At 41.2% G+C, this 14699-nt stretch overlaps 1 non-coding gene across 1 annotated transcript; it reads left to right on the top strand.

Annotated features, from left to right (window-relative positions):
• Positions 1 to 2917: 2917 nt before the first annotated feature.
• LOC111656188 (U5 spliceosomal RNA) lies at positions 2918 to 3033 on the top strand. Its single transcript, XR_002760848.1, has one exon. It is a non-coding gene; the product is annotated as a U5 spliceosomal RNA (small nuclear RNA).
• Positions 3034 to 14699: the final 11666 nt, after the last annotated feature.

Genomic DNA, 14699 nt, shown 5'->3' with positions numbered 1-14699 from the left:
CTAACTGATGACCCGGGTTGATTTTTACATACTATACCTGATCATCTTCATTTGAACATGCCAGGTCTATCTCCTCATCACTCACTAAGGTCCTGGCTCCAGGTTCTGCTCCTGATGTTCCCAGATGAGTCTGAAGCACAGCTGGAAACAGGATCTCACACCTCTTTTTGCTTCAGACTTTTCCTCCTCCACATCACTTTTTCCATCCCTCAGTAAATAGAGACAGACGTATTATCAATTCAGTCCCCACTGCGATGCTAACAAAGGCAGTTTGAAGAGCATGTCTGTTTGCTGTCATTGTAAGGAAGTGCATTAGAAAATCATTTAATTAGCATTCACTCTCAACCTCTCCATTTCTGCTCCTGCTGTTTGTTTATGCTGCTCAAAAAGACCATGTTGCCATGGCACCTATCTGCATTTTTCATTTGCTGCTTCATCATGTGGCCATTCCACACTTTGTGCATCTGCAGATATAATTTCCTTTCATACAGCTGATTTTATGGTTGGCTTTGCTGTTTGCTTCACCCTAACGCGTTGTTTCCCTCAGAAAGTGATTGTGGTTCTCTTTGTAAACTGGCTATCTCTGAAAGAACAAAGCATGCTGGGAAGTGAGCACCTGGAAAGTTCAAGCTGCACAAGCTGCACGAGTGTCATATTAGACATTCGGATCCAGGTGACCTTTAAAAAAAGATGATCAAAGACCACAGCTTGTTAAAAATGAGCATTTGTTGCTTAGAACTTGACATTCTACAAATAAAGTTGTTACAACTTAGGTTGAGGAACAAAGACCACACCTCTAATTCCTTTATACGCATGTGTCTGAGGGTGTTTTCACACCTGTACATCGGTTCGTTTGTTCTGGACCAAAGAAAATATTATAGATTGTTGTTTTTTAGTTCTGGTCTGGTTCATGCTCATACCGACTTTTCTAAACAAACCAAAAGGAGTAGGCATAAATGCATTTGGATTGACCGCTCTGCATCATCATGACATGGAGAAATCAAATTTTGGAGACTGACTGCAGGTTATATAACACATTTCTGCACCTTATGCGTTTATGTATGTTCTCCCGTGTCACAAATAGTCAAGACTTCAAATGTGCCTTGTATTTCATAAATGGTGATTAATAGATATTTCCATCATAATATTGCAGGACAGATAAAAGAGAGTTCGTCTGAGCTTTGACATGAGTCCAAACGAACAGAATGCTCCAGAGTTTGTGTGAGCCAAACCAAACATGTTAGGTGTGAAAGCACCCCGAAGGTCTCAGTATGCCCATAAAGGACTAGTTCATGTGAAGTGTTGTCAGAACATGTGTAAAGGCAAAAGTGTGAATACCCGTCCCGAATGGCCTCCTTCAACCAAGAGGGGTGAGATGTGGATAATAGCACACTTTCAGACAGTCTCTTCCTGAAGGCATTCATTGTGTTGGACACAGCTGTACACACAAAATGTGATGGAAGTACTTGTGTCAAGGATAAAGCAAAAAGCACAAAGTCTGTTTACTTTTTCAATAAGAAGTGGGTCTGATGGTTGGATATTATATTTCTTAAAGTTACAAAAATCCTTTGAAAGATCTCCCCTCACACATTATTCCAATACAATCATTTGCATACTTAAGTGGAGTGGTCTTTGTGTGTGAACATGCATTAGTTCGGTTCATTTCACCATTTCAGAAGTCAGGAGGCATCTTATTTCTTCTATGACGCAAATAACAAAGAGCCCACTAATGATAGCTGTCACAGAAAATGCAAAGTATAATAAACTCTTTGGAGCTAGCTAACTTGTGGCTGCCTGCTATATCCAGGATTCTCTTTACATGCAGAATTTCACTTGTGAGTTTTATTTTCAATAGAAACCACAGAAAGTTCTAGTTTTCCCTACTGTGTGCGTGTGTGTGTGTGTGTGTGTGTGTGTGTGTGTGTGTGTGTGTGTGTGTGTGTGTGACTTAGAACTGGCTTTTGTTCTTCACTAGGGGTAAGTAACTTCATGGCTACATAATGTTTTATGTCTGTTTTCATTAGTGACCAGCTATAGTAGGCATGATAATGTCTGTGAATTAGCTGCTGATGCTGGTGGTCTAGTGCGAAATCTAGTGGCAATGTTATAATCTAATGGCATAAAATCATGTATTGTAAGTACATTTCCTGATTATACTTGTACTCGCGCGCCACAATGCACTTTTACTTGTAGTATTTTTGCAGTGTGATATTGATTTTGCTTAAGAGAAGGATCAGAATACTCCGTCCACCAATATTTTTATATGACCATCGTAGAATATCATTTTTGCTCTAAGCAGTTGTAGCTTAATTAATGAAGGAGCCCCAACACCACATTAATTAGTTTTACTGTTATTTCCTATTTTACTTAAAGCACTCCAGCAGTAGTGGTGAGTTGTTAGTTGTGTGAGCTGTTTATAGCGGCTCTTACCACAGGGGGTCGTTGTCCTGCATGTTAATTTGCAGCACTGTTTCCTGAAGTGTGTGTTGCGTGTGTGTCAGCCGTTACACTAAGAGACATAATTTATTTCAATACAAGTTTTCCTCGCTGACTTGGGTTTTGCAGCTGCTATGCGAATTCAGATTACAATTTAAGAGAAGATTCAGATTCATTTTACACATAAAAGGGTTCAGAAAAAGCTCAGAGCCTTAAAACTAAAGCCCTCCTCTCCCATCATGCCTTGCGTCACAACGTGAAACAGAGCAAATGTTACGATGTATATGTACAACATGTATAAATATCAGTTTTAAGTTTCACATTTAACCAGTGCAAAATCAATATTCACTAGCACAACTGCATTCATGAAAACTTTTTGTTCGTTTCATTATTTATCACGCAGCGACATTAACAACACACCAGCAGTGAAGTGAGCGTCCTCTCTAATGGACTCAGCCTGTTCTTGCTGCTGAAGTTTAGATCACTCTTGTTTCTCTTCAGATCGTATAAATCTTTCGCCTTTTACTAAAGATTTCCGTGGAGAGGATCAATAAGAGTTCAACTCAATTTTTTGATGCCCTGCTGAAAAGCGGGGCTTTCTAATGATGTACAAAATTAAAAACCAATGGAAGTAATATTTTATGGTTTCAATGGAACCAAAGAAATACGTCTTTCTCTAGTCTGTGACTAGTCGAGACGGCGGAGAGGTTTCATTACTGTTCTTTAGAACAAAACTATGTCACTTATAAACACAGAATAAAGGATGTATAGGATTGCCGCGCGGCATTTAAATTTTTCAATTAAATTAATTCGATCATTTCCTGCAGGCTACTGGTGTTTTGTGTTTGTATGTCCCTTGAAAATGAGATGATGCCTCTAAGGGGTTAATCCGAGATAAATAAATAGTCCGCTTATTCTCTGTAACAGTGTGAATTATAGTTTTTCTCATTTAGTTCCGGTTTAGTAGACGTTCATCTAAATGTCAGTACTTCACTTGTCTTCACCAGCCTGAGTTTTAAGTGTGTGCGTGTGTGTGTGTGTGTGTGTGTGTGTGTGTGTGTGTGTGCGTGTGTGTTTGTGTGTGTGTGTATTCTTATTGCTGAGAAGTCTACGGTAGAATATAAGCCTACTAAAAAAACAGTATAATACACTAGTTATTCAGTCAAGGGCTTCAATATTTCTGTGGGCAACATTTATCCTACTTTTTTTTTTTTTTTAATAAATTAAGATTCATTCTTGACCTTAAAAAACAAAACAATCTCACCTCAAGGTCTTTTTACAGTTGTAGCTGTTCCGTACTTTTCAATCATATAAGATGATCTTTATCAGCAGATGGAGTTTGCTTGTTGTCACAGAGTAAATTTACGATTACTTTAAAGGAGCTATTTGTAAGTTTTGCTATTGCTATGAAGCTAACGTTAGCTTTAACAGCTGTTTGCTTACCAGTCTTGGCAAGAGCTTCAGCCATCATTGCGTTTACAACACAAGAGGTTATAATACGTCCTCCAAGCGGCGCTACTTCATCACAGACTGGACGCTAAAAGTTTTGGGAAATAGATCTCTGGAGAAGAAAGTGAATAAACGTATTTCCCAAAATCTTGAACTATTTCCTTACAAAAAAAACAACAACAACTGTTTTGACACTGGCCTTAGTATTTGTGTGTGCAACATTTTCATACTAGTTTTTCTTGCTTTAAATGAACCAAGACAAACTGATTGCTGTTAAGTATTTATGTGCTCACATCAACTTGTTCTTTATCCGAGACCCTGATCTGCCCTTTGCAAAGATAAAAAAGAAATCTGTCATTGACTTTTTCTGCGTTCTTTTCATGCCCTGGGTCCTGTTAGCACCTTTTTCATCATCCCAGGCGTGTTTATATGTGCTGTAATAGCACAAGTGCTGCAGCCACTGACCTACAGCGGATTGTTTACATATCAGAATGGGCATGATAAGTGATTCTTATCCTTCACTCCGGTCTTGTATATTGCTCACTGTGGTTTGATATGTGTTATTCTTTGCCTGCGAGTTTGAACCACACGGATGATGAAATGCCAGTGGGCAATGGTAAAATAAATTAAAAACGATAAGAACATAAAAAATAATTTAAAGCCCTGGGTTCTGTTTTTGCTGGCTCCCAGCGAGGTCACGTTATTTGTGGAGCCATATGGATGTGAATGGCATGTGTGGCACACCAAACTGATAAACAGCCCTCTTCAAAACTAACATCTCATCCTGCCATCAAGCTCTCAGGAAAGAGCTCCATGTTGACAATGGAGCGTGAAGTGGATGTGGCACTTTTCCTTCTGAAAACAAATGAAAACCGCAAAATATCACATCAACGCACATGAAAAGAATTTGAGGCCTTGCCTTGTTCATCTCAACGCTGGCAAAGCCTGAACGCTGAGAACAGGAACTTCCTGGCACAGTTGTGTTATTGTTGCAGAGAATGATGAGGGTGTGAGCCAGGTATACAGAGTTAGTTCAATAAAGCTTTGACCAAAAACAGCAAATTGTACAGGAAAGATTGAGAGCAAGCCAATACTGTGTCTGGGAGTGCCTTTGAATATTTTCTTTTTCTTTCAGTGTATATTGTGTGTATGAATACTTGCAGGTATGCAGGCAGAATAGCAACAAATGAGTAAACTGTGGAAAGACAAAGGGTCAGCAATAATTCATGTACATTTCCAAGATCATGGCGCACTCAACACACACTCAGTCCAGCAGTGGAAGGGAGGAGGAGATAGGTGGAGTCAATCCTCTGCCAGTACGCAGTATCACTACCCAAATCTCAGGTTTGATGGTTAAGCCCATGCCAGTAGTTCCCAGAATGTCTTTTCTTTCCATGTGGGAAAACTTAACCTCACACGAGATTTGAGGGGTATTTGTTTTCACCTACTGTCACGTTGACGGCTAGCCCATTTGGGACGGATCAAGTATGATGCCAAAATCCGCTGTCACGTCTTCATGCCACTTAAGAGAAGACATTTCCAGAGGTAAACACATAACTGTGTGGAGGGCCAGTCAAATATGGAATATTCACATGGATGTTTTGGAGAAATATTCCCGGCGCCTGTTTGCGTGGATATCTCGACATCTCCAGAGTGTTTTTCACGACACAGTGATCCCAGATGTGGCCTTTGTGTTGTCGTCCAGTTCCGCACTCTTACTCTAACCGGCCTGGGACACACGCCACTGTTTTGGTCCTAAGAATCATGGGTTCCCTTTTTAAGGCAACGCGCTGTTTATACGGGCTGTGCCAACTGGATCCATGATTGCAGGCCACTGGTTTATTTTAATTAGCCATGGAGAGCAGTTCCGTTGGATTTGAGTGTGAGTCACCCCGTTTTCAAAACATTAGTCTCCATCAAGTCCCACTGTTGCCCTTTGAGGTTGGGTTTCATTTCAGATTAGTGAAAAGGAGGGGCCATCCCTGATGCCATGCCATGTATACTGTACTGTGTGTGTAGGTGTGTGCATTTATCTGTATGTTTATGTTAGTGTGTGAGACAGAGACCATATTACTACGGCTGGGCTAGTGAAAATTTAATTAACAACACTAGAGCGTGTATTTTCTCACTCGTTCCTTTCTTATCAGTCGTGCAGAAATTGCTTTTGTCGGACAAACCAGACTTCCAATTGCAGCAGTGTTTGGGTTTATGGAAATATTTCCATGCTCTGCAAGGCACTTCTGCTCTTAAAATGCTCTCTACACAGAACCTACTGTATTAAAAAAGAAAGCAGAACAAAATTTTAGACGGCATGGTGTCTATATAAGCCGATCAAGTTGAAAGAAACTGCTCAACTCACAAGAGCCAGTATATCCAGTCTTCTATTGCTGCACTTGGAATAGCAGGCTACACCTTTAATTCTACATTTGGTTCAAATAGATTTGATTTTACATTCAATTTACTGCACTCAAGGTGGCCGTCCAACTTATCCGCCATTCAAAGTCACAGTCCAAGAGAGTTCCAGTCTGCTGATCCTGAATGTGAAGAACTAAGGGAGAACTGTTCTGGTAAAGTACTGGCTCACAGATAGAACTTTTTATTGTAAGTTTTAGACACCGGCATTGATTTCTACAACTTTAAACAAAAAGATTGTCTCGAAGTGATGGATAGCTTCCACCTCTTCTTTAATGAACGTGTCAAGCAGCTGTGTCACATCCGTGGTTTGCTGTCAGATGACATTGACAGAAGTGGTTGTTTTACATCCTGTCTTCAGTGTGTGACAGACGATGTGACTCTACAGTGTTCTGCAGACTCAGGAGCTGATTTTCCTTTGGTAAACAAGTAATTATTAAGTTGTCTGTTGTCTCTGCAGCTATTTTTCAATCATATTATTTCAAAGTCAAAACTTAATTACTATGTGAAAATATCAAATTTTCCTGGGGTGACAATTTTTTGTGTTGTATCGTTTTGAGTTTAAATGGGTTATTTATATATGTTTTTTTCTGCCACCAAACAGTTTCTTGGGAGCGGGTGGTGTTGATGGATCGCTTGCATTGCATTGGTGCATTTCCAAAACAATAGGTTATAATAAGCCTTCTGAGCAGCTCTACTTCTTCAGGGCAGCGACAGTGACTCTGTATCGGAAAGTGACTGGACAGTCCGGTTGAACTGGGCTTTGCTGGTTAGCATGCTAACGTCAGTAGAAGAAAAGAATTGATAGAAATATAAGCAAAACACTGGTGTTGCTTTCCACCACTAGAGACAGCTCTTGGTGAGTAAAGGAATGAAGTTTGATGCTGAACTCTCAACATTTTTTCTAGACTGGTAAGTAAACAGGTGTTAATGCTAACATTGACTATGTAACGATAGCAACACTTAGCCTACAAGTAGCTCCTTTGAGCCCCGAACTGATGTCTCCGTAAGAAGATGCTGCTTTAATTTACACATGAGTAAGAGGCTAAACAGACATTTACAAACCAATTAAGTTTAATATGTTATCTTGCCTTCCATACTATTAATATATTTTGATAATTCTGAAAGCCTGATGACCATCAATGGACCAATGCAATCCCAAAAGTTGTACAGTAGATTTTACAATATAACAGAGATCCATGCTGCAATTTTGCCACATCAACTCCTCAGACCCAGAAAAAAAGAAATCACAACTAATGAAGCAGAGTTGGCATTTCCAAATCCAAGCCCTAGAAAGGCTGTAGTTTCGAAAACTACTTTTGTGATTTCAACATGATTTTAAAAATGATATTCAAGCTTGAAAGTTATTTATTTCATGTCTGTCAAGTCGTGTGGAGATACTAATAATTTGACAAATTGTTGCGTTCATTATTGCAAGTGTGACTGTAAATATGTGTAATTTCTGCTGCAAAAGATGTAACATAACCTTTTTAAACTGTAACATCATCGGGGGATAGCAGTGTTTTTCTCTGTGACACCGGCATCATTTCCACTGCCTCTTCAGCCGAGTGCTTTAAGTGAATCTAGCTGATTCAAAACACATGAGCTGCATACGAGAGACTGAGCCTCCGATTCAAACTTGCAGTAAAGATGGCTTTTGATGTAGCCACATCAGTACACTCAGTACACAAGCGTAGACACTTGCAGAAAGAAAAGCGTGGTCTGACATTTCCAACTTATCACATGGTATCATGTTTCCTTTGTGTACATATGCAGCGGCTTGGTGTTTGGAAAGAGCTGAGTGAAACTGTTGTGGACTTGTGCTTTTACTTCATCAGCCAAAAGATTCAAACTGATATCCTTCATTCTTCCTGCTTCTAATTTCTGCTCTCTCCATCTCTACCTCGCTGCAACCTTCAACATGTTGTTTAGACGTTGTTTATGTGTGCATGTGTGTACGTCCATAGTATAAACCAGCTTTCCATTGCAACCACTAAACATGACATTTCGCTTTTGCACAGGCCCTGAGAGGAGTCGTAACTAAATGACAGCCCCATCGAACACACACTCATTACGCCCTGCGAAATGCTAAATTGATATTGTGCGCAGATTGTGTGGGAAAGACAACTCCAGCTATGTCATTCTTACTTCATTCTTTTATTGTAGAAGAAACACAGCACACTAACCCAAAGGACTCGGCAGAGCACCTTTTAAACACTCATAACTGTTACACGCTGCAGCTGCATGAGGATCAGTTACATTCTTTATCTCACCTTATAGAGCTTTTCCGAATGAGAACTATAAATTTCCAGGCTTGTGCTGCTCAACAGCGACCGTTTGTGTATCTGTAGTGGCTTTTTTTTTTATCTCCCTTTTTTCACATTGGCTTCAAATTAATTTTCTCGCAGCTGTTAACAGACGTTGAAAGAAAAAAGGGGGTTGTAATTATTAAAAGTCTACTGGGGGAGGTTACATAGAACAGCTACAGAGTGAGAAAGCAGCCAGAAACTGTAGAGTCACTTCACTCTGGAGAAATAAAGGAGAAAAATTACTGGCAGACAGATTTGTGAAAAAAAACAAACAAAAAAAAAGGTCAAGACTTTTCTAGTTAAATCACAAATTTTCGAAAAGTAACATAAACACCTTTAAAATGTGTAACAAAAAATCTAATTTGCATTTAATTAACACTAAAGTCACCCAGAGAAACAGAAAAAAGGCTCTTCAGACACCAGCAAAAAACTTAAAATAAAAAGTGTGAGTTACTGTACAACCGCCATTGAAACCAAAAGAAAATAGCTTCACTTTAGAATACTTTAGAAAAAATGTGTGTATCTTGGAGGACTTGCTAATTCATATCAGCCCATAAAATGAAATCACCATCATTTCTGAGGAAAATTGCCTGTGTTCATGTTAACTCCATTTTTTACCCTCCATATCCATTTCACACTTTATGAAATACATATTAGACATGTCGGCCAGGGCCAAACAGATGTATCACAGTGTGTCTTATTGTAACTGGAAGGAGGTGAAGAAGATTTCCGAAATATTAAACATAGCGAACCAAGTGTCTGAGGATCAATGAGGCTCGAGACCTTTCACCGTACGTATGTCAGGTTTTATTTGTTTACCTGAATGGTGAGCACCTGATAATGAGGCAGGTTACTCAGAAAAGGAATTGTCTGAATGTCAGGACGCACAGAAGAATGTCAGTAGTCAGTAAATACTTTGCCTTTTGTACCGCAACAATTTTCGATTCCTGACTCATCCAGCTTGGCACATTAAAATAACAGCCCACACACTGAAACAATTATGGGAATAATATGGGGTGTTTTAACAGCTGTAGACTGGGGGGGGGGGCAGGGTGAGAGGCTGAGGGACTCGATGAATCGTGGAATGACAGGAGAAGAGAGACCTATCACAATAGTTAACAGCATCTCAGTCGCAGATGACAAAAAAGGTACATTTCAGTATTGAAACAAGTCGAAACGAAAGGCTTTGCAAAGCCGTTGGTTTCTTGTGCCAGTGGAGGGTTCAGAACGATGTGTTCAGATGACTTGTTTCATCCAGGCACTGACACAGCTTTGGCACTGTGGTACTTGTTATAGCTACGCTACTCTGAGACTCCCGGAAGTCTCTGCATCTATCGAAGAAAGAGTTACAGCACAGATCTCCTGTGCTTTTTGTCTTTATGCTAAGCTAAACTAAGCTAATCATCTGTTGGCTCAAGATTCCTATTTGGAGGTGTCGATTTTCTCGTCTAAATCTTGTCAAAAAAAAGCAATGAAGTGCATCTCCCAAAATGTCTACCTATTGTTTTAACATGCTACAAAGTACAACCACACAAGGGCACATTGACCCTACATGTGGCAGAAACACACTTATAAATAAAAATATGAATCAAATTGGGCTGTTATTGGTTAATCACGTTGCTGCAGTCTAATACAGGAGAAAACATGGTTGCGTAAGGCCGCAGCGTAAGTCAAAGCTTCCATTTTAAATTAAAGTCAGTGACGGTTGATGTTTTAGCTTGGAGACTGCAGTGCATTTCAGGCACAAGTATTTGCTTGTAGAGTGACAGCCTCTGATAAAGGAACCGTTTTACTCACTCACTTCGCCTCTCCCCCTCCGGATTGTCTGGCTTCTTTAGCAACAAACTATTACCTTCAGGGTGCAAACGTTCGTCCTCCTCATACAACACACTCTGGTGGCCATGCTCCTCTCACCAGAGAGGCCCCTGGGAAAAGCACATAAGACGCTCCACTCCGTGACCTACAACATCTGTTGCTAATATGGGTCAGTTTTATCCACAGGTCTCCAAAAAAGGAAAAAAAAAAAAACTTGCACATGACAACTAAATGAAAAACACAAATGGCATGAATCAACCAGGCTTCATGTTATTTCCCAGCACTTGTATCAACATGCTAGGGAGCCTGCTGAGCTGTGAAATATCTAAGCTAGGACGCCTGTTGGTTCTTCTCAGCTCCAAAAAAGGCTCTTCCTGGGCCAGGGTCATGCGAGGAGAGAGTGAGAACCCCACAGAGTATTTACTGTACAAACAGCAGTCGAGTTATCATGTCTGGAAAGTGGTATTTGTTGTGACTGTTATTTGGTGGGTTACTGAGAGATAGTGAATTCAGCTGCAGGGTAAATGGCAATGAACGTTTTCAGCAGGCGCCTTGAATTGCCTTGAGTATTGTGGGGATCTATCTAAAGTCTTAAGTAATAATGTGAGGTAGAAAGTTTTTGTATGAAGTGATAACCTCCTGAGGCGAGACTATAGAGGGCCACATCCATCAGAATTTCCATTCATTGTTATGCAAGGGCAGCAGCAGTTCATCCCACGCTGCAGTTTCTTGATTAATGCAAACTAAATGACTCAGTTCTTGACAAAAAAAAAAAAAAACGCACTATCACCCATTTCAGAGTCACATTCCAGCTATGAAAGCTAGATTTTGAATGTGTGTGGGGAGGGGGAGTGACTGTGTGTTTATGTTTTCACCACACAAGAGCCATGAGAGCCCTTTTTCTTATCAAGTACCATGACCTCTCCAAACAGCGAGAGCTCTGCTGGTATCAGGATTCAGAGGAGCACAAACATCTGTACTTGACATGAGTGAGCAGCTAATTGTTTGTCAGACTGTGATTAAGTGCATGAGTGAAACTTTGAGGAAAGCACTGATAAAGATGTCCATTATCTGTAAATAGAAGCCAGTCACCATTCCCTGTACGTGGCAGAAGTAATTGTTAATAGAAATAATGGTGGTGGCACCGTTTGTCAAATAATGCCTCTTCCAGTAAAGTACAATTGCGTCCAACACAAGACCTTTAATCCTCTGCTGCAGCTCTGGGCCCACTTTAGTGTTTTGTTCTTCTTCTGTGGTGCATGAAGACCTTTGGAGTCCTGTGTTACAATTAATTTTCTGTTCATTTTGTGGCAGGAAGTCGAGTCAGATGGCGTTTGCCATAACTTTTCCTCTGTGAATTGCCTTCTTGTTCCAAAGGTGCCGCCCCCCCCACCCGCCTCAGACGATATGAGTCTACTGACCTCTAAATAGGGAAGTTTTATGCAGTTGACCTTTGACTTTTTACGTCTCTGTATTTATGTCTGAGAAAATAGCGAAATTATGACACTTAACACTGTCGCCTACATGTGTCTGGAGCTGCTCTGTGAAGACTGGGGGCCATTGAGGCACAGGTCAATCCATGACACCCTTCGCTCTTGTTTAATAGTGACGCACTGAAGTACAGTCATCCTGACGTGCCATGAAGACTTAAGAAATGCCATATTCAAATGATCTGTAAAGCCTGTTTTTAAAGTAGTTTCTGCATTGAAATTCTGCTCTCATTTCTTTTATGAGCATTTGATTACGGTAATATAAAGAAAGAATATACTGTGTAATTCTACGTGCAATATAATTTGAATAATTGTGACGTTAGTTAATGCTAGACAGGATCTTAACTCTGTGAGATGTCAGTCAGAAACATATAGAGGAGACAAGACTTGAGCTGCAGATGCATTGATAATTGGTTGAAACATTCAGGTCTGAACACGTCTATAAGCAGTGATAGTGCGCCCCCCAGTGGACGAGCACTAAAACACCAGTTCTGCCTCTGAATAACAGCACCGTGACATCCAACTTAAAACATAATACACGCCATGGCCTCTGGTGTTAAAGCACCGGTGTGCTTGGTTTTGTTTTGTTTGTTTTTGTGTAGGTCTTTTGTATAGAATAGGTCTTGCAGATAGACAATAATCTCTTTGCAATTATCCAAATGCAGTCCAGATGGCACGCTGCAAAAACAGACGGTGTCTCGGTACAATCAGTCAATTCAGAAATGAAAACAAAAAAAGTTCAAACTTAATCGAATAAACACAAACAAAATCAAGAGTGGTGGAAAACTCTTGCTACCTTTACAGCCCGGTTACACACACAGCCTCTAGCCTCTAGATCAACCTCAACTAATTTGGATGTCACTTCTTCAGCCTGTATCAGTGCTTTTTGACATGCGTTAGCTCTGAGCCATGTGTGAATAACAGCTTTTCACAATCATGTGTTGCAGGGGAGTTGGGGGGTTTGTCTTGTACACGTGGGGCGAGCAGCAGCCAGCAGTTGCCTCTTTGATCATCCTCGTGATGTGTGGTCAGAGTGGTTTCACTCCACTCTTTTTGGCTCAATCAAGGGCCCTTGAATGTAGCGAGGTCCAACTTCCAGAAAACAAGAAGCTGCCCGCTGCAGAGGCACCACTGAGACCCAATCAATGAGCAATCACATTGCCTCTTATCTATTTGGCTTGGCTGGATGTGGATGTTAATCAGTCCCATATCTCAGTAATGGTGTTCCTGTTAATTGCCTCCCTTCGTTGTAGCTGTATCCCCCATGCGCTTATGATCTTTATCTGCAAATGAGGTCAGTAAGTCGTATGAATCTTGTTTCCAGCCTGGCTCTGCTGAATCCTGACAGGGAGCGGTTGCTGGCCATGTGGCCCTGCGTTTAAAGCTGTCCTAAGATCAAGGCACTTGTCGCTCCCATGTGTTGATGTCGCTGATCTGTCAGGCCTTGGACTTGTTCACTATGATCCGAGCGTCAGTTCTCCAACAGTGTCTAGGATACAGTGACTGCTTTTCAGAGCGTGTCAAAAGTATGTTTTCTCAAATTTATTCGCTGTTATCATGAGTCAGTTCCCCTGGAGAATAGTGTGATTTGCACATTCACTGCGCCTTTCCATCTGATGATCTCGTTAGACCTGGCGACGGTGTGATATCTGAACAGCTCCGGGGCCAGTCAGCCACCCGTCTGCGTGGCATGCAAATACAAAAAAATAATGCATATCAAAATTTGGTTAATCGCATCCTGCACCATGACTAGCCTTGACTGACCTGGCCTGGAAAGACGGTACTAGTCGAGACTGAGTTTCGAGTTCAAGCCTGCTGCTGACACAGCATGACAGAGATTGAAAAATTAATTTGACAAATGAACTATGATGCAAATATGTGCCTTTGGAGATGGAGATCCATGTAGATTGAAGGTCAGCTGGGTCACACTGAGTCGTCTTTTGTTGCCTTCTCCCCAACCTCCAACCCTTAAAACCGTCTTTCACTGCGAGGGGGTTAACTGTCATTTCTTTCGAGCTTTCTCCTCATGCATAAATAAACCTGTACCCTCCTCCCCGACCAACCCTTGGGCCTTGGTCCAGGGAGCAGAAGGTCTAAGGGCATTCCTCCATGAAGACTTTTCCTTTTCTAACTTTGCTTTGATTTTACGCTCATTATCCCCCCTGCAGCTCTGCCGCTCCTGGACAAGACTGGGCTGCCTGATGAAGCTGAGCTAAGCTTGGGGTGGCAGGAGGGGATTGCATTGTTTCCTTACGTCACACTGCCACAGGAGAAAAAAGGGGGAGACATCATTATCCCCAGTTTTCTGCAGACCAAATCAAATTAGCAGCAGAGTGCTCCTGAAAGCAGACATTCTCCAAAGTGGGACGTCTTGCCCAGTCAGTTCTCCTCATAATCCTTTGTTATTCGGCAGTGCCCAGCTGTTGTGCCGCTGCTATCAAAGCAGAGGACCTTCCCTCCCTGATCTTCAACCTCCTCACCCCTAATGATGCCCTCAAGGCTGGAGGGCTAGGGGGCAGGTGGCAGGGTGAAAGGTCACTCTGGACGAGACGAACTCCTCACACTCTGATGACTTCACTCATCTTGTTTGAGGTACAGCACAAGTTAAAAATCCACAAAGATTTGTTGTTACCACAGTGAGACAGAGTGGTTTTCAGGATGGTTCATTAACTGAGGGAAAATTAGGAGATGAGATTATGCTCCATGAGAAAAAAAAACTAAAAACAAAACCAATCTGGTATAAACAGCAGGTGTTAAGTGGCAGACGCTGCTCATTATAACTGCTGAA

This window comes from Seriola lalandi, unplaced genomic scaffold, assembly GCF_002814215.2.
Source record: "Seriola lalandi dorsalis isolate HSWRI2012SDOR001 ecotype SW California unplaced genomic scaffold, Sedor1 jcf7180002054346, whole genome shotgun sequence".
NCBI classification, from domain to species: domain Eukaryota; kingdom Metazoa; phylum Chordata; class Actinopteri; order Carangiformes; family Carangidae; genus Seriola; species Seriola lalandi.
This window is presented reverse-complemented; position numbering and strand designations above follow the sequence as displayed.